This window comes from Macrotis lagotis, chromosome 3 (assembly GCF_037893015.1).
Source record: "Macrotis lagotis isolate mMagLag1 chromosome 3, bilby.v1.9.chrom.fasta, whole genome shotgun sequence".
In the NCBI taxonomy this organism is placed as follows: domain Eukaryota; kingdom Metazoa; phylum Chordata; class Mammalia; order Peramelemorphia; family Peramelidae; genus Macrotis; species Macrotis lagotis.
Genome location: NC_133660.1, coordinates 269,536,333 through 269,563,920, shown reverse-complemented (window position 1 = coordinate 269,563,920; position 27,588 = coordinate 269,536,333). Strand labels below are relative to the sequence as shown.

At 41.2% G+C, this 27,588-nt stretch overlaps 1 long non-coding RNA gene across 3 annotated transcripts in view; it reads right to left on the bottom strand.

Moving 5' to 3' along the window:
- Positions 1-1,427: 1,427 nt before the first annotated feature.
- LOC141518479 (uncharacterized) overlaps positions 1,428-27,588 on the bottom strand; it is a 202,781-nt gene continuing 176,620 nt past the window's right edge. For 2 of the 3 annotated variants that reach the window (XR_012477203.1, XR_012477204.1), the window contains exon 4: positions 1,428-1,655. This is a non-coding gene — a long non-coding RNA (uncharacterized LOC141518479). The remainder of the gene's footprint in view (positions 1,656-27,588) is intronic. The other variant, XR_012477202.1, reaches the window with a different exon arrangement.

Here is a 27,588-nt window from a genome sequence, read left to right as displayed (position 1 = left end):
GCTTAGACTCTATGATGGGTGGAGGTGTTTGTGTGTTGGGGGAACATTTAAAAGGATTATGGGAATCTGAGAGAGAATTATAGGATGCCAGAGAGGGCAGGATACTTTATTTGTTATTCATTTGTGTTTTCATTTTTTTATTTATTTAGTATTATATTTCTCCCCAGCTACATGTTAAAACAATTTTTAGAATTATTTTTAACACTTTGAATTCTCTTCCTCCCTTCCACTTACCCCCATTGAAAAGGTAAGCAATTTTATATATAAATTATCCATGTGAAACATTTCAATAATAGTCACACATTGTGACAGAAAACACAGATCCTCTTCCCCCCCCAAAAAAAACCCTCAAGAAAAATAAAGTTAAAAAAAGCATGCTTCAATTTATATTCAGATTATGTTTTCATTTGATGCCTCTCATTTTCAACCTAGGCTGTTGCAATGGGTAGAGTGTGGGGCCTGGAGTCAAGAAAAACTGAGTTTAAATCAGACACTAGTTATGGACAAGTCACTTAACCTGTTTGCCTCAGTTTCCTCGTCTGTAAAATGAATTTGAAGAAGAAAATGACAAATCACTCCAGTATCTTTACCAAGAAACCCCAAAAGAGATCACAAAGAGATAGATATGTGTGAACAATTCTGATCTCACAATTCATCCTGAATGTCTTCCTCCCCAATTCTTTTGCCTGGCAAACCTAAAAGAAAGTTTAGAATACAGAACACCAGAGCTAGAAAGGGACCTTAGAATACAGAACATGGAATGTCAGAGGGAGGAGAGTCTTTAGAATTTCAGATAGAGGATTATAAGAAAGTTTTATAAAGTATAATCTCAGAGCTGAGAGGGTCATTGAAATAGAATATCCAAACTGCAGGAGATTGAGAATACAGAATACAATGGCCTCACTGTAAGAGGACTTAGAACATAGACTATTAGAACTGGAAAAAATCTTAGTATAGAAAGATGAAAATGACAGACTATGACAGAGCCAACTGAGCTGGAAAGGAAAGCTAGAACATAGCTTAGATGGACTACAGATGGACTTTAGATGGATTTTAGACTATAGAACAAAGAACATCAGAGTAGGGACTAACTTTAGAATATAAATATTAAAACTATTGGGGTTGAGCAGGCCTTTAGAATATAGATTGCCAGAGCTGGGGAATCCCTTAGGAAACAGAATGTCTGAGTTGGGGAACTGTCAGCACAAGGGAAGACAGAACATAGAATGTCAAGGTAGGGACAGACTTTAGAAAATAGAACAAAGAATTTCATAGGTGGGACAGATTTCAGAAAATAAAATATATACTGGATCTGGATGGACCCTTAGAACATAGACCGTCAGAGGTGGGGAACTCCTTAGAACACAGAATATCAGTACATAGAATATCAGAGTTATTGCAGACTTCCAAATGTACTATATATAGACAGTAGGACTGTAGAACCATTAGAATTGGGAATCAAACTCAATATCCTGGACTTTTCAGTCAGTGTTCTCCCCACTAGACAATACTGTCATATTGGAAAGGAAAAAGTAAGTAAACCAAGGTAAAAAATCAGGTTACCCACCTTTAGAGGTCTTCAGACGACAATGAAACAACTGTCTCCAAACAGTCCAAGGGATCCTGGTCTATTTGTATTATTGGGCAGACTTGACCTAGAAGAGAAAATATTCAGTTATTTTCAATACAGAAAGACAATAAAGAGTCATGCCATTCAACATATTGTTTATGAAAACTTCCTGTAACACTAATAAAAATCTTTCTGCATATAGAGTAGTTTCAGTGGTCCAGGGGACTGCCATCAGCCAGGAGCTGATACTATAAGCCAGAGGTTGAATGAATTAGTGCATCATCTTGTGAAAATGTTGGGCATCATTGCAAACATGTAACCTACTGTGACATGACATACAAAAACAGACAAGCGAGAAAGAAGAGAGGATTGCAGAAGTAGGGGTCTTGGGTTTCTGAAATGCAAGGGATGCAAAGGAAATCTAAGAAGCTGTCTAAGGCTGAAATATAAACCCAGAATCCCAGGTCAGGGTCCAAGAGTCTCTTGCTTATTGGTGCAATGAACGTGGGACTGCTATTTTGAGCTTTTAGCAAGCTTCTGACTGGCACCTAGGTGGCACAGTGAATAGAGCAATGAATTTGGAAACAGGAAGACATATTCAGGAGTTCAAATCTGGTCTCAGATACTTCCTAGCTGGGTAATCTTGGGCAAATCACTCAACTCTGTTTGCCTCTGTCCTTCATTTGTAAAATGAGCTGGAAAAGGAAATGGCAAACCATTCCAGTATTTTTTCTAGGAACTCCCCCCCCCCCATACACACCTAATAAAGAGTCAGTGTCTTACAGGACTGAAACAATTCAACAGCAAAAACCAAACTTCTGAGCCTCAGGTACACTCCCTCTTACTTATCTACTAAGCCATAGATTGGTGGGATGATCTGTGTTATTTATTCTATCTAGGACCCCATCATCTAGGACTTCTCCAGGGAGTCCATTGGACTATAATATCACAGACACTTTGTGCATTCATGTATTGTTGCCATTGTGTTGTTTTATAAACAGCTACAATATAGTGGAAAGAACAGTGTATTTTGGACACAGTAACACTTCTTTGTGGAAGTAACATGGATCCTAGCATAACTGACCTCAGGTATTGTTAGGATCCAATGAGATAAGAGATTTAAAATGTTTTATAAACCATTAAAGGACTATTTAAATGCATTGGCTCTGATGATAGTAGTGTGGCAGTCCACTCCAGGAGTCTTTTGCTAGGCTCCCTGAGGAGTTTCTCTTCCTCCTTCATTTCCTGATCTTTGTACAGCTTGTGTCCTTCCAGAAGTCTCCCTCTTGATCATCTCCACTTATCTTCTGAATTAACCTCTTGTTTTTGCCTCTGCTCCCCCCCCCAACCTTCCAAGTCCCGATTCCTAGATTCCCTTTGTGCATCACATAAGGGGAGGCAGCAGTCTGGAAGAGATGACTTTTCATCCAATATACCCAAGTCACAGCACAGTCTCCATTAGATAGGACATGAAAAGGAGGGGCTTAGGAACCTCATGTATTCAATCTCTGTACCAAGGGGCCAAAGAGAGAGGCTGACAGTGAGTGTAAAGAAAAATAAAAGACAGGAACTCTGAGTAGGCTTGGCAGAGAGGGAGCTTGTCAACTATATTCTCTCTCCGACTCATTCCAAATAAATCCCATGTCTGATTCATTCAACAAACATTTCTCTGTACAGAGTATTTATTGTGCCAGCCACTAGGAGAGACAAAAAGATAAGGTTGCTATATATATAGGAAAGACAGCAACAACAATAATAATGAAGTGCTTCATATGTTATCCCATTTGATCTTCACAACATCCCTGGGAGGTAGGTGCAATTATTATCCACATTTTACTAACAAGGAAACTGAGGCAGGGGGAGATCAAGTAACTTATTTGCCTAAAGTCATTATAACTCGGGAGCATCTGAAGTCAGACTTGAACTTAGGTCTTCCTCACTCCCAGACGAGTGCTCTTTGTACTGTGCCACCCAAGGTGTCTGTAGGAATTAACCATCAAGCAGATGGACAGGACAAGAAAATAGATCACTAAAGTGAACATTAGCACAAGAAGCACTGGGTTTGGGACCAGCAAGACTCATCTTTATGAGTTCAAATCTGACCACAAACACTTACTAGCTGAGTGATTCTGCAAGTCACTTATACCTGTTTGCCTCAGTTTCCGCATTTGTCAAATGAGTTGGAGAGGGAAATTGCAAACCACTCTAGTATCTTTGCCAAAAAAAAATTCCAAATGAGGTCACAAAGAATTGGACATGACTGAAATAACTTCTCAATACCAATAGATGGTCTGCTAAGTTTGATGGAAGGAAGAGTCAAGGTTCAAGTTCCAATCAAGTCTGTTTTGTCATCTGTAAAATGTTTGTAGCATTGTAGGTTGTTGTCAGGCCAAATGAGAGATAATGTCCCCCAAGATTCTGCCCTGAGCCCCATTCTCTTCCCCCCCCCTTTACTACTTCATTTGGTGATCTCATCAGTTGCCATGGATTCAATCACTTTCTCTCTGTTGATGGATCTCAAATCTACTTATCCAATCCTAAACTCTCTATTGACCTGCAGTCTTGTATATCCAACTACCTCATGGATACCTCCAGCCAGATGCTCCATAAGCATCTCAAATTCATCACCTTTAAAACTGAACTCATTAGCTTTCCTCTCAAAGCCTCTCCTATTTGTAACTCCCCTATTCCTGCCAAGGTTCCAGTCATCTTCCCAGTCACTCAGGCTCACAAGCTAGATGTCATTCTATACCCTTCACTCTGTTAACCCCCATATCCAATCAGTTACCAAATCCAGTTGATTCTAACTTTACAGCTTTCATTTGCTCCCCATCCAATAATGAGGGGCAGGCCTCATTACTTCATACCTAGAATATGATAATAACTGCTGATGGGTCTGCCTGCCTCAAATCTCTTCCCACCTTAGCTGACCCTCCACTTACTGGTCAAATTGATATTCATTTTGCATCCATCTGGCCCTATAACCCACTCATTCATGAACTCCAGTGGTTCCCTATTACCTCCTGGGTCAAATATAAATTTCTCCATTTGGATTTCAAAGTCATTCATAATGTGGTCTTTTCCTACCTCTCTAGTCTTTTACCTTTCTCCCCACATGTCTATAGGACATATCAAACATCTCACCATTTACATTAAGCATAATGAATTTCTGTGATCCAGCATCACTGACTTCCTTGCTGTTCCCTGTAAAGAACAATCCTTCTTACAATTTCGGACATTTTCACTGACTGTCTCCCTCCTCTTCTCCATCCCTTAGCTTCCTTCAAGTCTCAGTTAAAGTCCCACCTTCTATAAGAAGCTGTGACCCTTCTTAATGTCTTTTCTTTTCTATGATATCTCCAATTATCTCCTGAGTTTCTATTATCTCTATATCTTATATGTCCCGACACATAGTAACACATGTCATAACATAATATTACCTTATATATCCTGACATATAATAGTGTGATCCTGGTTAAGTCACTTAACCTCTCCCAGCTCTAGGCAGCACTCTAAGACGGTACCTTGTGAAGAAATATCAACTTGCTTTGGTGGAAGAAATTCCTCCTCCAGAAATTCCTTTTTTCTAATGAAGTCACAGATCCAATACCATTACTATAATTATGGCCGTCCATGAAATCTGAGGGGAAGACCATTCCTGATCTGCCCTCACCTCCTACTTAACAAGTGAAGTGACTAAGCTGATTGTGATGCTGGCAAGTCCACATTTTTGATTAGCGCCACCAGAGGAAGCTGAAAGGATGCTGGAAGGAAGGGATGATTGATCCAGTGTCTGCATCCAGACTGAGGTCATGGGAAAAGAGGAAACTCTCCTAGTCTAGGGGACACAAACAAGAATTTTTTGCAGGTCATATCAAACATCCCACCATTTACATTAAGCATAAAGAATGTCAGAGCCAGAAGGGATTTTAGAACCTAGAATATTTGAGTTGGATGAGGAATTTAGAACAGAATATCTGACCTAGAAGTTAATTTAGAACATAGACTATGTGAGTCAGAAGGGAAAGGTATTCTACAAATCAAATATCTAAGCCAGAAAGCAATATAAAACTGGAAAGGAATTTAGAACATGGATTATCAGAGCTGGAAGGGACCTAAGGACACAGAATATCAGAACAGGGAGGGAAATCAGAGACCTTCTAGTCCAGGTGCCACACATTCAAATCTGGGACCTGTTCGGCTTAGTTGTACTACTTTTTCAAGTCACTCAAATTCTTGGGGCCTCAGTTTCCCCATCTGTAAAATGAGTTTGAAATCTACCTCTGTAAAAAACTGCCATCTCCATCAATGCTTGGGCCATCCAAGGCTCCAGAGGTGCAAGGTTTGGCTGGAGTCACACAGGGAGCTCCTAGCAGCAGCCTTTGACAGTTTTATTCATCTTACCTCCTCCCTTCTTCCCAGGCCTCATCTGCAGTGAGCTGGGAAGGGGAGGCACAGGAGGGGTCCTTTGATTAAGATGACACAGCTAAACTCATAAATCACCTCCTTTTATTTTTCTTTCCCCTCCCAGGTCCCCTGCAGGACCCTTTTTTGCAGTGAGCCAAAGAAAAAGAGGCAGGTGGAGCTGAGAATGGGGGAGGAGATGGGGAAGAATATATTTGGAGGGACTACAATGAAAGGCAGTTGGGTTTTTTTTTTCAGTTAGGCCTGGGGAGCTTGAAGCAGCCAACAGAAAAAAACCAAAAATCTGGAGAATAAGGCCCAAGGGAAAAAACTTACAGTTGGGCAGCTCAACCATTCCTTGCTAACTCAGTAGGTAAAGAGAGGATATGGGCAGCAGAGTGATGATATTATCCCTAAACAAGGAGCCTTGCTAGTCCAGAGGCACATAAACAGACAATCCTTTGCTCCTCCCCTCTCAAAAATCCTACCAAGTAGACACGGTGACATGGACACATGCTTGCATGGTAGAAAAACTCCAATTAGACTCCTAAGGAGTCAGCATCCGGAGGGGCAGGTCTGGAGGATCTAAGTTGAAGAGGCATCACCAGTGTGTGTAATAAAATCCCAAATTACATCTTCATTCCCTCCTGGCCTCATTGAAATGTTACGCCACAGGAGGACCAGCTGTCTGCTTGACGTCTCCCATGGAGGGTTCCATTTCATGGAGTGGATGCCTACCTGGACTGGGGGAGAGTGAGTTTTCATGAGCTCTGGCAAACTTCCTGGCCTGAGGGCTTCAAAGGAATGACAGTTTTCAATTTGTGCATGCATCACCAAATGTATTCTATAGACTCAGGGCCTAGCAGAAGACAAGATGAATAATCGATGCCCGATAAATGCTTGGATTAAGTTGAATTGAACTGAAGATAACCATGGAGAAGACAAGGAATTTGGAAAACAGAACATTCCAGATGACCTTAGGACACAGAGCACCAGAGCTGAGAGGGACCTAACAGATTTTGAATGTCAAGTGGAAGGAATTTTAGAACTTATATTTGTTGTTGTTACCATTTTCAGTCATGTCTCACTCCTTGTGACCCCATTTGGGATTTTCTTGGTAAAGATTCCTCCAGCTCATTTAAAGATGAGGAAACTGAGGCAAACATGGTAAAGTGACTTGCCTAGGGTCACACAATTAATAAAAGTGTCTGAGGCTGTATTTGAACTCAGGGATGGTACTCTAGGCACTATGGCACCACATAACTGCCCTGAAAACCTATATACAGGATGTTAAAGCTGAAAAAAGACAATATAACATGGACTATAACATATTGGTACTTGAAGGGACCTTACAAGTAGAAGGGTGACTATGAGAAATGTAACAATTCTTAGAAGATAGAATGCTAAAGCTGAGGGGACCTTAGAACAGAGTTGTAAAGGGTTTAGAACAAAGAGCAGAGAATATTAGACAGAATTGGCAGATGCCTTGGAACATAAATATAGGATGTTAGAGTTGGAATGGACCTAAGAATATATTCCATAAAAGGTTAGACCTTAGAAGGGACCTTAGAACAGACCAGAGAATGTCATAGCTCAGAGGGATCTTAGGATGCAGAATGTCAGAGTAAGGAGGGACTTTAGGAGTGGCCAGGTTACTATGACTATGCTCACAGAATCTTAAGACTAGAAAAGAAATCAGAGGTCCTCTGGGCTGACTAATACATTCCCTTCCCCTCACTTGTCATTCCAGACAAGTGACCACTGATCCTCCTGAAGACCTTCAGGAACAGAAAACTCACTGTCTCACAGAGACACAGAATCCCCTCTACACAGTTGTAATTAAGGTTATTTCTGTCACTGAGCTCAGATTTGCTTCCTTGTGACTTCTACCTATTCATTATAAAGTGGTTATGGGGCAGAGAAGAAAAGATGCTGGACATAGCCTAGAGTCTTGGTTCTGTGAGACTATGAATGAAAGGTTTGGACCAGATAATGTCTAATATCTCTCACAGTTTTGAGTTTCTATATTCATGGTCTCTCCCAATTCCAAGATACTCTGTTTTATGTTCTAAAGTTTGTACTAGTTTTAACATTCAGTGTTCTAAGGACCAGTTCAAATTTAATGTTCTATGATCAGATATTCTATGTTCTAAGCTCCTTCCAGTTCTTCACTCACATGATTCTTCCTCCTGTGCATTCCTCACAGTTCCTAGCATGCCCTAGGTTAGTAATAGGAGGCCAATAAATCTTTTATGATTAATATTTGGCATCCAGGTGATAATACATCAAGGACCTAGGAATGACTTGGGTGGATAAAAGAAAGAATGAAAAAAAACAAGACAAAACATCTAAGTGTTTGCTATTTACCAAACACTGTAAAGATAAGTAAAAAAGTTTCTTCCTACCCTCAGGGAATTTATTTGTAATAAATAGATGATATTAAAATTCCTCATAATTAGAGCATCTAAAAGGAAAGTAGATTGCCTAGTCAGTAAGTGAGCTCCTCGTCCCCAGAGATCTGTAAGTAAAGGGTTGGTGAACATTTTGGGGGGATATTATAAAGGATAGATCGAAGTTTGGGCATGGAGTAGACTAGATGATCACCTGGGTCCCTTTCCACTAGAAGACCCTAAGATTCTATGGACAAAAATCTCTATTTGTCTAAAACAGCGATGGGATCGCTTAATGACATGGCCAAGCTCTTTACAGACATTAACTCATTTAATTCTTGCAATAACTCTTCTGCGGTAACTGCCCAATTTATAGATGAGAAAAAAAACATATCAGCAAATACTGATTTATAAAAAGAACTTAATGAATTTGCTCTGGGTTGCCTAGGTGGTAAAACAGCAATGGTGGGATCTGAACCCAGACCCTCTTCCTTCCAAGTCCAGCACTCTATTTGTTCTGCATGGATACCCTCTATAAGATTTCACCGGACATGGTATTTTTGTGAAGTCAATTAAAATTAGTTGAGTGTCCCTGTTTGGACTTAGGCTGGAAACTATCATGTAGTCAACTTTAGGCAAGGTCTTTGGGGAAATTTGGCTATGCCATTAACTTGCTACGCGACCCAAGGGAAATGACTTAGCTTGTAAAGGAGGGAATCGGACTAGCTCTTATCTAAATTTTGATCTTCTGGATTCTAGAATTTATTTTTCTGATCTTTTAGAATCTCTATTTTAAACTCCTTTGTAGTACTGACTTTCTATGTTCTAACACTCTCTGCTCTAAAAACCCTTCAACTCCAACTTTCTGCATTCTAAAGACTCTTCAGCAAAGGCTTTCTGAGGCTTCAGTTAAGAGTATGCTGTTTGGGGCAGCTAGGTGGAGCAGTGGATAGACCACTGGCCCTGGAGTCAGGAGGACCTGAGTTCAAATCCAGCCTCAGACGCTTAATCATTACCTAGCTGTGTGGCCTTGGGCAAGCCACTTAACCCCATTGCCTTGCAAAAAAAAAAACCTAAAAAAAAAGAGTATACTAGTAAAATGGTCTGGCAATTTGCTCTTTGAAAAAAATGCAAGTATGATATCATTTTAAGTTTAATCTTTGTCATTAACATTTTCTCTATCATTTTTTCAAGTCTACTCTTAGACAATCAACAGAATAATAAAGCCAGTCTTGATTTATGTTTGCCATATCTGAGACAAATATTCACACTGAAAATTTAACCATCAGCTTTCACAAAGCTGGTCAGAGCTGGCTCCAGCACACCACTCCTCGGGCCTTTTCTGGTTCTAATCTATATTTTATATTCTAAGTTTCTTTACAGGCTAAGAGCCTTTACTATTTGAATATTCTATAGCCCATGCTTTAAGACCCTTTCTAAATCTGACCTGTGTTCTTAGATCCCTTCTAATTCTAATATTCTCTGATTTTCTTATCCTCAGCAAAAATTAGTTGAATAGTGCTAGTTTCTGCCTTCTGCCCTCACATGCTCCTGATTCATTCCCCCTCTTGACATAGAACACTGCTGTAGCCCCTAAGCTACTGCTCCATGTGACTGAGTGAAAGGTGCAATAATCCATCCTAAAATATATTGGGCTGTTGCCATGGTAATCTTGCCCACCGCAGACCATGGATTTAAATATTTAATGACTTTATGAATATTAGCCACGGTCTGGAAAGGGATGGTGAGTAGAAGAGGGGGAGGGGGAAGGACCCTTGTCTTTTTGGCAGAAGGCTCTAGGCTATGCCACAATACTTTTGGCTTTCTAACTATAGAGCTCTGTAGACCCCAGAGTTGGGAAGAGGTCTGGGGCTAACAGGGTCAGAGGTTATACCTCCCTGAGGTATACAGGCCTGCTCTCTGGAAGGAGAAGTCAGCACATAAGAAGGGTACTTTGTAAGGGACTCACTCAGGGCAGTGAGAATATCCAGGATTTTGTTTCCATCTTAAATATTTAACTTGAGAGGGAGAGATCACAGATTTGAAACTAAAAGGGACTTTAGAGATAATTAAGGTCATACCCTCCTCTGATATATTTTAATTTTGTATTGATATGCTTTATTTTAATATCACCTTCATTTTTTAAAACATATCCTCCCACACTTTCTAAAGTGGAAAGTCAGTCCTTCTGAATGAAGATATTTATTGATATTTTTTTTTAGGTTTTTGCAAGGCAATGGGGTTAAGTGACTTGCCCAAGGACACACAGCTAGACAATTATTAAGTGTCTGAATCCGGATTTGAACTCAGGTCCTCCTGACTCCAGGGTCGGTGCTCTATTCACTGCAATACCTAGCCACCCCTGAATGAAGATATTTAAAAGCATCTCTGCAAAACCAGCCAATACATCAATTGTGTCTGACAGTCTATGCAACATTCTGTACCCATAGACCCTCCTACTCACCCTTCCCCTGCCAAGAAAGATCAAGCTCAGTCCATCCTCACATTAAGGATGAGAAAACAAGGCGATTGAGATTAGCTTGGCCAAGATCCCATTTGAACCTAGAACCCTCCTTGACTTGAGAAACTATTCCTGACATCTCATATAAGGAGTAAAAAAGGAAAAAATAGCAATTCAACTAAACTACACAACACTTCCAGAGTCTGACTGGGTATAAGCTGCTCCTCTTTGGCCTCCTCCACATAGGAGAGAGAGAGAGAGAGAGAGGACCATCATTTCTTTCAAGATTAAACACTATCATTGCCAGGCTTTCAATCCTATCTTGATGTTTGTTGTTACTGTTGTTGCTACTATTCCTTCTGTTTGTGTAGTGTCAGTCATTGTATGGAATGCTCTCCAGGATCTATTTCAGTGTGTATCTGTCCATATGAATCTCCCCATGCTTCTCTGGATTCACCCTACTTCTCGTTTCTTACAAGGGAATAACATTCCATTGCAATCCTGTGTAGTTTTGTTTACCTATGGTTTAATTTCAGAACCACAGAAATATGATAGTGGAAAGGGAGCTAACGGTCATCCAGTGCACCACATACTGAAAAGGATCCCATGCCAATGGGATGGTCATAGATGTCGTAGACCACTGTTTGAAGACCTTGAAGGAGGCTAAGTAGTCTTTCTCTAGACAACTTATTCCACTTAGGGACAGCTAAGATATACACACTCACACACACATACACACGTGTGTAAATGGGTACATGTATGAGTATATTTGCATATATATGTTTGTGTTTATTATATGCACATGTGAATTTTTACCTGACATAAAGTCTAAATTTTCTCCTTTGCAATTTCAACCCATTGTTCTAACTCTTTGGGACCTGGCACAAGTCAAGACCTTCTTCTCCTCGTCAGCCCTCCAAATTCTGATGACATCTCAAATCTTCTTCTGTGAGTCCTCCCCCGATTCGCATCTAAGTCTGTGGCTAGTAGCCTAGCATGGAACGAGCTAGGAACTAACAACTGCTTTATCCACTAAATCAATTGACCAAGGACACAAAAATAACAGAATTAAAATTTGAACCCATTCAAAAATGGTGAGAAGGAAGGAAAAAAGGAAAGGGAAAAGGAGAGGAGAAAGGAAAGGTGAAAAGGGGGAGGGGAGGGGAGGGAAGGCCAAAGGGGGAAGAAGAGGGAAAGATGAAGGAGGGAAGGAGGGAGGGAAGGGGGAAAGAAATAAAGAAAGGAAGGAAGAAAAGAAAAGGAAAGAAAGAAAGAAAGAAAGAAAGAAAGAAAGAAAGAAAGAAAGAAAGAAAGAAAGAAAGAAAGAAGAAAGAAAGAAAGAAAGAAAGAAAGGAAAGAAAAGATTAACTCCAAGAGACCCAGCTGGTAGGATTCCAACAGTATCCTCCCAGAGGGGGCATTTCCTTACTGGATTCTTCCATCTTTCTTTTAGGATTTATTCCTATCCCTGAAAGAGGCAGGGGAAACTTATAAGTCTGAAAATTTATTCAGGTCCCACTGAGGGGTCCAGAAATATAACAGTCAGTTTTGAGACTGAACAATGATGAATAAACCCAAGATTTGAGGTCAGAATTCCCCACTGGAGATGTGACTGGTATGGATTCAGGCCCAAAACCAAAGCAAGATATGGATCATCTTCAGGCCCCCTCCACACCTTCTTCTCCTCCTCCGAGGGTCAATAGGACATTCACTGCTACCACCCCCAGACAAAAACAAACAAACAAACAAACAAACAAAAAACCTAGGCTTCAGCCCTTATTTGAACCCTTGTGTCCATCTCAATTCTTCCTTGCTCACCTATTCTCCACTATGACTTCTGCTTGATAGATGTGTGACCTTGCAAGTCTCTGATCTAATTTTCTTGGTTCCAGCTTTCCATTCGATTCCCACCCTATACTTCTGACCACATCCTGGTTTGACACTTAGATAACAATGAGGCTGTCTCACCTATTCACAGACTGTCAGAGCTGGGAAAACCTTGAGAATGAGAGAGCTGGGTGGGTGGGGGGAACTTAGACACAGAATGTCAGAGCAAGAAGACTTTAGAACATGGAATGTCTATGATACCTTAAAACATAAATAATCCAAACAGGAAAAGAGTCCAAGAAAGACCATAGAATGTCAGAGCTGCGAGAGACTTAGAACATAGAATCTCAGAGTTGGGTGGAAAATAGAACAGAGGATATCAGAGCAGGGAGGGATCTTTTCAAAAGATTCCTTCTTTTTTATAGAGTTGGGCATGCAGGCCCAGAGACATTGTGACTTGAGGACCCTTCCTTCCTAATCTCAGGTTATTTTGATGTCCCAGCCCTGGCACTGGGTCAGCCCAGGGGCCTTCTCCAGCAGACTCCTCAGTACAGGGCAAGACCACGTAGGGCAGACTGAAGCAGGCTTCACCTTTCTCAAACACTCTGCAGGACTCCACTGCAATCAGTGTGTCTATAATGAGCTCCAAGTGCATTAGTAAGGAAGAAATGGCCGCTTAGGCTGAAGTGGCTAAATCTCAATATCTAATCACCCCCTGGCCTGGAAAGACAGAGTGAATGGCAGGAATGAGGCAGCTGGAGGCTGAGTATGGGGGCTTGCTAAGTATTGGAGGGGGGAGCAGAACCAGGGCACATGGAAGGAACCAAAGAGGCACCAGGGTGACAACATCATGTGCCCAAGGAAAGACATGGCCTTGGACAGGTGACCTAGTCAATCAATAACATTTATTAAGTGTGTACCATGGACCAATCACGATGCTCAGCCTAGACTGGGGCATAAAACACTGGTCCTAGAATTCCAGGACCTGAGTTTGAATCCCCGATTTTCAAGTACTAACCATGTTTCCTTGGATAAGTCACTTCCTCACTTGGGATCTCATCCTTACAAGGTGGGAATTTAGACAAAATAATCTCTAAAGTCTCCCTTGCTCCAAGCGCAAATCTTGGATCCTCTGATTATAGCCAGTTTAGAGTTCATCTAATCAAATACTTTCATTTCACAGCTGAGGAAACTGAGCCCTATAGAAACAGGTATATGAGATCTTTCAAGAGAAGGAACTAGGGTGAAGCCATCTGGGATTTACTTCAGGGAACTGACATTAGAGGGTGCTGACAGCCTTTATATTCTTTTAGCAGGTAGGAATGATGGAGGTTAGCAAGTTATTAGCAATAATCTCAGGGAAAGGGGAGAAGGGGCAGGAACCTGTTCTTTGATACCATCTGTATTGTCTCTACACATCACCCACACTGTAGGGTACTCCCAAGAAGTAATGTCCCTTTACTGATGCTAATTCATATCTGCTCTCCAATGTATTATTTCCTTCCTATCTTAGAACATTGCTTTGGGTCGGAGAGATTAAAGATAATTAGTTAAATAGGAATTTTATAGGCAAACACCTTCCCAGTCTGTTCCCATCTTGTTTTTCAACTTGGTGGGGGCTTCTTTGGTAGCATCAGCAGCATCCTGGGGTCTCTTTCTCATGAACCTAGGGTTTCTCATCCACACTAAGCACCAGCTGTTTTGTTTTAAAAAGTTGATTTGCTGCCTGCCCTGGACTTGGCCCCAGGGCCAGAGTGACTAGTTATAGAATCACTTTCCTGAAGAGAGAAGTTGACAAAACCGCCCCCATCTGGCGTTCCCAAAGAGCCCATTAGTAACTCTAATTCACTGAATCTTGGGACTGAAAAAGCATTGTCAGAGGTCATCAGATCTATGGGATCCGGATACTGCTGTTTCTCAGCATCCCTGAGTGGGGTGGGGATGGAGGGCTCATAATACACTGGTGAGAAGCACCTACATCTTTAGGCCAATACATATGGTACATTGTGAAGAAGGGCATTCTTGACATCTACCTGAGCTCCCTTTGGCTTTGAATACCCTCCATATCTATCCATTCAAGTAGTCACTCAAAAATCTGGTAAGCAGAGTGCTCTTCAAAGTACAGTGGAGGGAAGGAAAGATTTCCAAATGCTGACACCTCCCTTGTTCATTGGTCTTGTTTAATATTTACTATCTTTTTTCCTTTTATTAAGGGTGGCTCTCTTGGAGAAGGCAGGAGAAACAAGGAGAAACCTAGGTAATGTATATCAATGAAAATATGTTTGGGGTTTTTTTGGGGGGGGGGGCTTTAATTTAAAAAAAATCCTTCTAGTTTCAACTTCCATGAAGAACAGATCTGAATAAGGACACATGTAGTCAGCTCGCAGGCCTCAGAGGATCTGGCCCTGGGAGGGGACTTGGAAAGCATCAGATCCAGACTTTTTTTTAATAAATGAGACCACAAAAAAAAAAAAGAAAAATAAATAAATGAGGCCACAAAGATCCAGGAATATATCAGGTGGCTGGCCCAAAGTCACCCAGAGAGTAAAGAGAGAGATGAGCTTGGAATTCAGTTCCTCTGACTCTGGATGCCTCTTTCCACTGTTCCACATTGCTTTCTTCTTCATCTCCTGCTGAAATAAATCCTGGTTATCCCAAAGATGTGGAGTTGGAAGGTATCTTTGGGGATCGGGCCCTTTATCCCCCTCATTATCCAGGTGAAGAAACTCAGACTTACAAAGGGTGTCTTAAACACAAACTCCCATTTGCTGCTTATGACTGGGGATAGGAGACGCAACATTATCCCCATGCTACAGATGAGGAAACTGAGGATCAGGGATGGGGAGGAGTTGGTCTAAGGTCACTCAGAGAGCCAGTAGTGGTGCTAGGACCTGGACATGGCTATCTGGGGCACTGCTCCTTTATGTCCCCTCCAAGCCCCATGACCAGATGACAGCTGAGGTTCATCAGCCTGGCAGACCACCAGGTTGGAGAAATTGAATTAACCGTAAGCTCTCTGAGGGCAGGCACCGGCTATGACCTTTCTTTCTGTTAGTAGAACTAGTATAGTAGCTGCTTAATAAATACTTGCAAAGGGACTCACACTTTGGAGGACTCTCTATGTCTCCATTGTCTGGGGGTAGGGGAGCTCCGGCATCCAAGACCTAGAGACACAAGCCTGGTCAAGGTACCTAATCTCATCAGATCTCAGTCCTATTTGAGACTGAAAGACCACCAGGGAATTCTGGGTGTTCTATCTTTTGAGAGGCAAAATGGCAGAGTGATTAGGGTGCTGGACTTGACTGTCAGAAAGATGGGTTCAAATCCCTCCTCAGACCCCGAATGAGTCAGTTCTCTAGGCCTCGGTTTCTTCATCTGCAAAATGGGAGGGGTGGACTTGATGATATCTAAGGTCCATTCCAGCTCTAAATCTATTGTCCTATGATCCAAGCCTTGAACATAAATCAGCCACAAAATAGACAAGGAAACCTTGCTTTTCTCCCTACCTACGCCCCCACCCAATTCCACCATGGTTCTCCTTTAAATTTTCTTGGTAATAAATATTGGAGACAAAAGGTTTTGAGGGGCAACTGCAATTGATTCTTGTCACCTGGGCTGAATTAGCCAAGGCCACAACCCTGTCCCAGAAGAGGATTTACTGTAGGTATCTCCATCTCATGTCAGGCAAGATAAATAAGAAAAGAGATAACCATTACTGGCGTCCTCAGTACAGCTCTAGAAACCCTTCAGGGCAAATGATAGGAGGAATGCAGAGCCCCCTGAATTGGATGTATGGGTGAGAAGAGAGCCGATGATTCTGCTTGTCTTCCCTCTCCTTAAAAGAGACATCTGGGCTAATAGAAACCAAGATGGCCCAAACAACCTGACCTGGGGGTCCAAAGGGAGGCAGGCAGTCCATTAAAGGGAGTCCCCACAATGTCAACTTTTGGGGAGGCAAAGGTTATGAAACCCACAGTTGGTAGAATTCTTGGGTTTATGGCCCAGGTATGGGAGAAAGAGGCTTTGAGGTCATGTCTCCAGGCTTCCTGTGACAAATTGGGAGGCTCTGGGCAACACACTTTATGTCTCCAATTATCCTTTTATATCTTTAGATTGGATTAGATGTTTTCTGAGCTCTCCTCCTCTCCCCAAGATCTGACATTTTATAAAGTCCTCCTGGCTCTGACATTCTACCTAAGAAGTTTTCGTCTCTCACATCCTATATAATTTAAGATTCCTTCTAATAATAGCAAAAATATTTTTATGAGCCTTCAAAGGTTTGCCAAATGCTTTACAAATATCTCATTTTATGCTCATGACAACCCTGAGAGATAGGTGCTAATACTATTGTCTTAATTTTACAGATAAGGAAACTGAGATTGATTAAAGCAAAGTGACTTGCCCAAGGTCACCCAGCTAGTAAATTCCTGAGACTGGATTCTATTTTATATGTCCATATGTCTATACCAGGGAGGAAGGATTAGTATCATGACTAGTTCGACAGACTTAGCATCAGAGATAGCTGAGTTTGAATGTTATCTTAGATATTCGCCATCCAGGAAGGCAGCTTATAGTGAAAAGAGATTCAAAGGACATGAGTTCAAATTCCCTCTCTGATTTCTATGGGCTTCCTTCAGAAAATGTGCTTAATAACTGTGTCTATTCTAGGACTGGGGTGAGGATCAAATGAGATCATATTTTGCAATAAAATTGAACTTTTTACTTGTCATAATTTAAGGCTGACTGGTAACTATATACTCGTGGTAACTGGTTATTAAAAATTATATGAATCTTCTATTTTCTGAATATAGAGACTTTTGTAATTATTTCTTCCCCCCAATAAAATGTGAGCAGGGATTGTTTTCCTACTCTGTGCTTGTGCCCCAGGTCCTAGAACATAATAGGCATTTAATAAATTCTTGTGATTAAATGGATTGAAATCATTTGTTTGGTCTTGAAATCCTGCAAATAATTTAGTCCCCTTCATAGCTCTCTTACTCCTACCTCACCCACTCGATGATGGTGGTAGTGCTGGTGGTTAGTGAGGATGTAAGGACCCTAAAGCTGAATCTGGACCCCTTGAGTAACACATCCTTATTCAGCTATCTTTATTTCTGATAGGAAGATCAGTCCCCTAGTTCTGCCCCAAGCGCTACCTGGCAGAGAGATTTGGGCAGAGGCTAATTGTTTCAGGGTTGGGGAACAGCTGACCTCCACAGCAGCTGCTGCTGAGTCGAGGACATTTAAGTGGGATGGGGATTGTGAAATGATTCTTATTTTTCCCTGATGTTCTTGCTGCCGTTGGATATCCTGATGGTTCCCTGCCCCCATTTGCTTCTCACTTGCTCATTCCCTCTTTGAAGTCATAATGGTTACAAATAAACCCACTCAGCACATATGAAAACCTGGAAACGAAACCTTCGCATGACATATCGTTCACAAAAGTCTCTCTCCAATGGGAACTGTGACAGTCTAGTAGCCATGAAGACACAGAGAGGACGGGGAAGAGAGAAGAGATAACTGGGACTCCCTCAAGCTCTATAGTGTGTATGTGGTGGAAAGAATATTGACTGCGCCTGTTTGTGGGGGCAAAGAATTGGAAACCAAGTGAATGTCCATCGGTTGGGGAATGGCTGAACAAACTGTGGTCTATGTGTGTCATGGAACACTACTGTTCTATTAGAAACCAGGAGGGATGGGAATTCAGAGAAGCCTGGAGGGATCTGCATGAACTGATGTTGAGCAAGATGAGTAGAACTGGAAGAACATTGTGCATCCTAACAGCAACATGGGGGTGATGATCAACCTTGATGGACTTGCTCATTCCATCAGTGCAACAATCAGGGACAATTTTAGAGTACCTGCAACAGAGAATACCATCTGTATCCAAAGGAAGAACTTTGGAGTTTAAACAACGACCAAAGACTATTACCTTCAATTCCTTAAAAAAAAAAAAAAAAAGTGGTGGTGCAGTGGATAGAGCACTGGCCCTGGAGTGAGGAAGTCCTGAGTTCAAATCCAGCCTCAGACACTTACTAATTACCTAGCTGTGTGACCTTTGGCAAGTCACTTAAATCCATTGCCTTGTTAAAAAAAATCAGTCAATAAAAAATGTGTTTTATGTACTACATAATTTGCTCTCTCAACACATTCAGTTTTGATCAATGTACTGTAGGGGAACAATGTAAAGGTTATCAGACTGCCTTCTGTGGGAGGATGAGGGAGGAAGGGAGGGGGAGGGAAAAATAAATTGTAAAATTCAAAACCTTTCAAAAAATGATAGGTAGAAACTACTACTGTATATAACTGAAAACAAATAAAATATGAATAAAAAAGAATATTAGCTGTGGAATCAGAGGATATGGGTCTAGATCTTAGCTCTACCCTCCTTCCGTTTGAGTGACCTTGAGAATATCCCTCATTCTGATTCTCACGTTTCTCATCTGTGAAATGAAGAGTTTATGCTCGATTCTGATCTCTGTATGGACAATGGGCTATTTTTATTCCATTTGGTACATACTGAATTTTGAGAGACAGTGTGGTGTGGTTGGTAAAAGTTAGATCGGGGTCAGAAAGACCTGGGTTCAAATTCTACCTCAAATGCCAGCTGTTTGGTCCTGGACAAGTCATTTAACCGGAGTCTTAGTTCCTTCATCTATATAATGACTGATGGCCTTTTACAAAATACTGTTTCAAGAAAGTTCCTCCCATGCTTTCTTTTTCTCTCTCTCCTCTCTTGCTGCAACTTTCACAACTTCCTTGCTACCCAATACACTAGTGGACAAATACCATTTAAAAGCTTCCATTCAAGGGATAGGTGATCTGGCTAATTTTGGAATCTGAGCTATTTCCACTCAGGGGCAGCTAGGTAGTACAGTGGAGTCAGAAAGACTCATCTTTCTGAGTTCAAATCTAGCCTCAGGTACTTACAAGCTATGTGACCCTGGGCAAGTCACTTAACTGTGTTTATTTCAATTTCCTCATCTGTAAAATAAACCGGAGAAGGAAATGGCAACCCACTTCAGTATCTCCACCATGAAAAACCTAAATGTGATCAGGAAGAGTTGGAAATGACTGAAAAGAAGAAAAAACAAACAGCTGAACAACTATCTCTGCTCACCACTTGATTAAATAAAGTGGGAGTGATTCTGAGCATGATGAGGGGTTAGTATCTAAGGCGAGATTTGGACTCAGGTCTTCCTGTTAGCAAGTACAACATTTTCTCTTATATGATGATGTTTGTCCTTTGTTCTGCAAGACATGACATGAGGAAAGTGATGCCATGAGAAGCAAATGAATCGAATTTGAGAGAGGTAGGGCAGTGCAAAGTCACCAGCTTTACTTTCTCCTCCAGAGCCATCTGGGTCCAGTGGCCAGATAGGAATCATGACAACTAGAAATGGCCCTGGATGCGAGACAAGACATGTCCAAGGTCACACAGCTAGTAAATGACAAGTTTTGGGGGCTTGATTCAAATTCCCATCCTCCTATTGCCAGGGCCAGTGTACTATCCACTACACCACATAGCTGCCCTGTCTTATTGGCTGCTTAGGAGGTTAAAATAGTACCTCATTAAAATATAAATCTGTATGTGAAGCACTTTGTAAACTTTATTATTGCTGTTATCATCATCACCATCATCTTTTGGCTGGGTCTATCCCATTTATAGATAAGTGCTCTTATATTTTTTACTCAGATTTGATCCAGAAAAACAGTCCATTAGAATGTCTACATTCATCTGTTGTTGAACCACAATTTTTTTTTGGTTTTTGTGAGGCAGTGAGGTTAAGTGACTTACCCAAGGTCACACAGCTAGTAAGTAACTAAGGCTAGATTTGAACTCAGAAAATATCTAAGGCCAAATTTGAACTCAGGTCCTCCTGACTTAGGGCCAGTGCCCTCTCCACTATGTCATCTAGGTCCATCATATCTTACACCCAAATTAGACTATTATGAGAAAATATCTATTTCTGATTGGTTAAGTTCTCAGGGATTGTTTGCTACAAGCTAAATGTAAGTCTGCATTCTAAAGAGTTAACAAAAAGCCCTCCATTTTTTTAGTTGTTTTTCTCCCCTTAAAAAATAGTGTGAAGGAAACCTAACACCCTACACCATGGAATAAAAAAGGTTGTGGTGGAATAAAAGGGTCAGAGCCTAAGAGGAATCCAATGAATTGTGAATTCTAGGCGAACCAGGAGCAGGCCTTCTTCCTTACCCTCTTGAATGCCAAATCACAGGTATTGTCAGATTCTAATAATGGAGGGCGGCTCACTGTCATTGCTGTGAATGGCAATTAAGGTATCACACACATACACACAATCTGCTGGTTTCTGTCTTAAGAAGACACAATAGAAAGGCGTTGGACTAGGTGGTCTCGAAGGACCCTTTCAGCTCTAAAGCTCAGGAACCTACCTAATATAATAATAACGCTTCTTGTCAGACCAGATTGATAGTTGTGAGTCAAGGGATACTGTGATCTCTACAGAACTTAATCTAAAGCTCACCCCAGGGGCCAGAGAAAGGTGTACAGTGGGCATGTGCAGGCTACAGCACATTATAAACATGGAATCACAAGGGAGCAGCCGAGTAAAGGATGTCATTAAATAAATATACGAGTGAAAAAGACATTGAACTGACCATGAGGGAGGTGTGAGAGATAGAGCATTTTAATAATGCTATTTTTTCCTTGTGAAAAGTATTTGCCCAAACTCCTTTTCTAGATCCAAAGAGCAATCCTGCAATAAGAGCTTTCTGGAATCCAAATAGAGGCAGAACTAGGAAAGGATGCCTAGTCCAATCTGCCCATTTTACAGAGAAGAAAAAATGAGGCTCAAAAAGAGTTTCATAGAGGGCATGGATCATAGTTAGTCTAACCCACAACTGAACAGCCACCTGTTTGACAACAGGGAGTTATCTCACCTGTTCTGGGACAGCTAGGGTGAAGGGGGAACCTACTACCTGGGGGAAACTACTCTTGAACTTTTGGGTGGCCAACTAAAGTCCATGGAGAGACACGCCAAAGGTCACTGAATTCTAGTATAATGGAGCTAGCCCAGACATGGCCTAGAGAAGAGAATCAGCAGAAGCTGCATTCGAAGACAGTTCCTATGGCTCCTTATCTTCAGATTAGTATTGTGAGGAGGACAGAAAAAGGAATAGGGAGTTGGCATGACACAAAAGAAAACCCTGGCTCTGAATTCAAATCTGAGTTCAAATCCTGTCTTTGATTTTTATGCCTGTGTTATTTTGAGAAAATCACGTAACTTCCCCAGGTCTTCAGTTTCCTTAACTAAGGGACTTAGGGTTTTTGTTAGGATCAAATGAGGTCATGTTTGTAAAGCACTTGGCACAGTTTCTGATGCTTATTTGGTGCTTAATAATTGCTTGCTCTTCTTCAATCACCCAGATGCCTCTGAGACATCTGAACCCTTCCAGTCGCGGAGCTGTCATTTGAACATCTAGTTTAGAATTCTCATCTTTGCTACTCATTGGCTAAATGAAAATGGACAAGCCAAGTCAACACACTTTCAGAAAGCCACTATTAAATGTATCTATCTATCTTTCTATCTATATGTCACTTCATTTGGGGAAAAGGACCCTCATTTCCCTCATCTGTAAAATAAAAGCGTTGAATTAATTGGCCTTTGAGGCTCATTCTTGCCATGGATCCCTTGGTCCTATTATACCTGTACCCTTGGCCAGACTTCCTGGACCAACAGGCTTGCTCAGGGGGGGTGGTTTTTGTCAACACCCTTCTTGATCCAAAGCTTGGCAACCAGGGCTATTAAAAACTTGAGAGAAGGAAGAAAGCTGGGAGCTCCTTCAATTCCAAATCTTCCTGCCAAAGATAAAGGTTGTTTATCTAGAGCCGATTAGAGTCCTGTTTCTTTCTTTAGCAGGGAGTTCAGAAATCACTTCCCAAACTTTATTAGTGAGACAAAATGAAATCCTATCTAACTGTACTTCAAATGGCCTCATGGCTGGAGTTGTGAAGAAGGGAGGTATGTCTCAGAAAGTGATGACAAACCCTTTCCCTTAGAAGTCCTCAGAAGAGACAAGAAGAGTGTGCCAAGGATAGTCACATTTGGATAGGGAGAGTAGTACTGATTTGGAGTTAGAGGGTCCATGTTAGAATTCACCCACAAGATGCTGGGCCTCATTACCATAACATTCCTGCTCCTGGAGCCCCAGCAATTCATACATTAGACCAAAGTCTAAAGATCTTTCAGTATGAACCTGACCAAACTACATATGTCTCAGTTTTCTCCCCTGTAAAATGAAGGTACTGGATCAGATGGTCTCTAAAGTTCTGTCTAGCCCTCAAATAGCAGAAGTAAACATGGAGGGAACAGCAAGAGACCTATAGAACTTGGTCCCTTCCAGTCTGACTCTTAAGTGTTCTATGTTCATAAATCCTTTCCACTTTGACTTTTAATTTCTGAGATCTTTCACCTCTCTGATATCATATGTTCTGTGTTCCAAGTTTTTTTCCCCCAGCTTAACACTTAAAATTCCTTCTAACATTCTATGTTTCAAGATTTTATATTCTCTCAAACCATGTACTAGGTCTGACTTTCTATGGCTCTGTTTCTACCTTTTTGAGGTCTCCCTTCTTCCAAATTGGATGTGCTTTTTTGACCCATTGAAGGTGGGGCTCTGGTACTCTCTAGTATCCATTCAATGGGCTTGGATCATTAGCAGGGATTTCTATGCCTTGAACAGCAGGCATTGGCTTTGTTGGCAGTTACCCAACTGGACAAATCTACTCCAGAGGGACTTCGGTCCAATAAATGTGGGGCTGGGATCATACACCTTCTTGTTATTCTGGAAGAATTACTTTATAAACATTTCAGTTCATTTAAAGACCACAGGGGTGGGATTGGGGGTTTATGAAGCCCAATTTGAGTTACCCCTTCTCTCCAGGGTGTACTACTACTAAGTACATTGTGAGAAGAGTTAGCCTGAGTCCACTGGATTCAAACACACACACACACACACACACACACACACACACACACACACACACACACACACACACACATATACCCTCCATCCCCACTAACAGTAACAATAATGCAACATTAAGACAAGCAATGGAAATTGGGAAATTGGAAGTGGCTTATGTTTCCATGGGTTCAGAAGAAGGTTATAAAGAAAGAGTGAATAGCTTGGGGTCATGGAAGAAGGAGGAGTAGAGGGCAGAGACTCCCCCAGGAATCATAATATTTCTCCATCTCCCATTTAAGGAGTCTGCCTTCAGCAACACCAGAGAAAGGTTCTGCCAATGGCCATCATGCCTCTAGGATTCAGTACAACCTGAAAGGGACCCACCACTGATCTATTGAAAGGGGAAGAGCCAAAATCAGAATTTAATTGCCATAGATGCAGTTTCAGAATCCCACCCCACTCCCTGAGTGGTTAGTCTTTAATTTTAGAATAAGTGAAAAAGGAGGGAAGCAAATGTTCTCTGAACAGTTCAAAAAGAACCCTTCCTAACCTTCCAGGGAGCTGAGGTTCAGAAAGAGAATAATAGTCACATTTAAAGAACAATATCTCCATTTGGCAGATAAGGAAACTGAGGCACAGTCTAACACAAAACTAGTAAGTTCAAAGTCAAGTCTTCTGAATCTAAGAGAGTGCTTATATTACACAGTCTGTCAAAAATACCTTTCATGGGCAGCTAGGGGGAGCAATGGATAGAGTACTGGCCCTGGAGTCAGGAAGAGCTGAGTTCAAATGTGACTTCAGACACTGACTATTTACTTAGCTGTGTGACTTTGGGCAAGTCACTTAACCCCACTGCCTTGGGAAAAAACAAAAACAAAAATACTTTTCAGTTCTGTGTCCTAGTTCTAAGATTCTTTCTAACCTTGATAATTCTATACACCATGTTCTAAAGTTTCTTCCCAGTTTTGATATTCTATGCTCTATAGTTCAAAGACCACTTCTACCACTAACATTCTATGTTCTAAGACTATTCTAAAATCTCTCCCAGATTTAACTTTCTAGGTTCTATTTTTCTCTAGTCCATTTCATGTTCACATTGAGAATTTTTGGTCTTCCAGTTCCTAGAGTCAATGCATATGACACGAATATTTTGAAGAGTCCCTTGGGTACCTCCTGGGGTCAGGTTCTAAAAGCAGGACATTTGATTATGCTCTGTTTTTGCAGACATAGATAGATAGCCAGTTCTGCTCCCAACACACTATGTCCACAGAAGAGCATCCCTGGGAAGCTGTAGCAGCCCTGCTGGGGCCCCTCTGGGTCCGGTACTCCAGATGGCCCTGCTGCCAGGTAACCTTGCTTAACACTCTGGATCAAGATGCTGGGCCTCATTACCATAACACTCCTGCTCCTGGAGCCCCAGCAATTCATACATTACCCCTCCCAGAGAAATGAGCCCAACTCTATTAGCAGGAATAAAAGGTGCATTATTACAAGTGCTCAGATGCAGCTCTCATTTGAACACTTAATGGCTTGTTAATAAAGTCTAATTTGGGGAGCCTGGCGCACAGCCTCTGGGGGAAGGGCCGGCTCTGGTGATATTAATCTGGGGAGCTGGAGGCCCTGCCTTAAGCCTGCTTGGCCTTTGGTACCTTCATTGAAAAATGACAACTTAATCCATAACAGAAAAGACAGAGGGTACAGGATGGGGGATGGAGGTGGGATGTGAGTCTAACTGGTGCATGCAAGCACAGGATATTAGTGACATGCATGTATGACTGTGAGTGCTGGAAAAAAGATGGATGCAAACATGGTGGGGGGCTGAATGGGATGGTTTGTAACTGGAATATGTATATCTATAAAACGGCTCTACACATGTACATATGTAGGGTGGATATATAAACTTGCATATGAGTAGAATAACTAATGTTTGCCTATAATCTGGGTAATCGTGTAGGTTTTGGTTTTGATTTTTTTTTTTTTTTTTTGGTTTTTGCAAGGCAGTGGGGTTAAGTGGCTTGCCCAAGTCAGCTGGGTAATTATTAAGTGTCTGAGATTGGATTTGAACTCAGGTCCTCCTGACTCCAGGATGGGTGCTCTATCTACTGCGTCATCTAACTGCCCCTGGGTAACAGTATATGCATGAGACTAAGGAGGACAGTAAGTGATTATTATGGACACAAGGAAAGTAAGTGATTATTATGGACGTGTAGGTGTGAGTGGCTACAATGTGTGAATGTGTGTGTGTGTGTGTGTGTGTGTGTGTGTGTGTGTGTGAAAGAGAGAGAGAGAGAGAGAGAGAGAGATTATTTAGAGAGAAGAATCATAAGATCTAAAGCTAGAAGACACCTAGAATACAGAATACAGACTACAGAATAATAGATATGAGAAGGCCCAGAGAATGGAGAGGGTCAGAATTAGCAAAGACCTTAGAACAGAATGTCAGAGATGGGGGGTGCATAAAAACATAAAAGGTCAGAGCTAGGAGGAACCTTAGAACATAGAAAAATTGTTTTAAGTACTAAGGAGTTAAGCATCCAGGGTCACACAGTCACTTTATGCCACAGGCAATTCCATATTTATACTTTCATCCACATTTACATATACAGAGAAGCAGAGCTATAAATACATATATGATAATATATATTTTAAATTAATGCAATATCTCATATATAATATGTAACATATCATAGGTAGCATATATAACATAAAATATATCATATATATTACATATACAACATATAGCAATAAAGTCAAAAGGAAAAAAGAAACAAGTAGTTTGTTAAATTTATGCCATGTATCAAACCTGTTTTAATCAATTTACAAATTTAATCCTTACAACAATCCTCAGGGGGCGGGTGCTGTGATTATTCTCATTTGACAGATGAGAAAACTGGCAGATAAAAGCTTGAGTAACTACCATTGTCATAAGCAACTGGGGCTGGATTGGAACTCAGGTCTTCCTGACTTCAGACTATGTCTCTGTGCCTCCACTGTAGCACCTAGCTGCCTCTTATAATGTACTATATTGCAATGTTATCAATGGCAATAAATATTATAATTATTTTATCATTTTCCACTATTACTATGTTAGAGGTATATTTTTATGGTGCTACTTTTGTCACACAGGGACTGTGTGACCTAGGACAAGTCAATTAACCACTCAACAGCACAGGTAATTCTCTGAGACTCTTATGGTACAAGGTAGATTCTGCTTTGCTTCACTGAGAGATCTTCTTACTAGGAACTTCCTACACTCATGAACTCATAGGACTGGAGAGAAATAAAATCATGATAATTTCAGAGTTTCAGTCGCACCATTTTGATGGACTTTGGAAGAACATTTTCTTTCATTATGGTTGACTGGGAATGGGAGTGTTAAGGAGAGACTATGATATGGCTGAGAAGTACCACCTCTCTAAGTCTTTCCAAGTTGACTAAGGGCTTTCCCCAGAAAGGATCTCTAGATCCTAGTTCCAGAGTTGGAAGGGTCTTCAGAGATCAGCAAGTTGAACCCTTTCATTTAACAGAAGAAGGAACTGAGGCACAGGATGAGGTCAGAAAAGAAATGACTTTCCCAAAGTTCCTCAGTTAGTAAGTTAGATGAGTTGAAATTCAAATCCAAGTCTGACATCAATATTATTACTGTCATTTTGCAGATGATGATAATGAGACTCAGAGTTGAAGTGACTTGCCCAGGGTCACCTACCTAAATAGTGTCAGAGTCAGGATTTGAATTCAGATTTCCTGACCCCAGAGTTCTTGTCACTATATACGGGACCACAGATTTAGACCTAGAAGGGACCCTTAAAGATCTTAGAAATCATCTAATCCAACTTTGTCCTCTTACAGATGAGGAAACTGGGGCCTGTAGCAGAAGAATAAGGAATTTGCCAGTGGTCATGTGGTAAGCCACTGACAGACTCAGGGTTTGACCCCAAAATTTGTTCTCTGTCTTTCTGTACCTGAACAACATCTCTACCTCTGGAAAT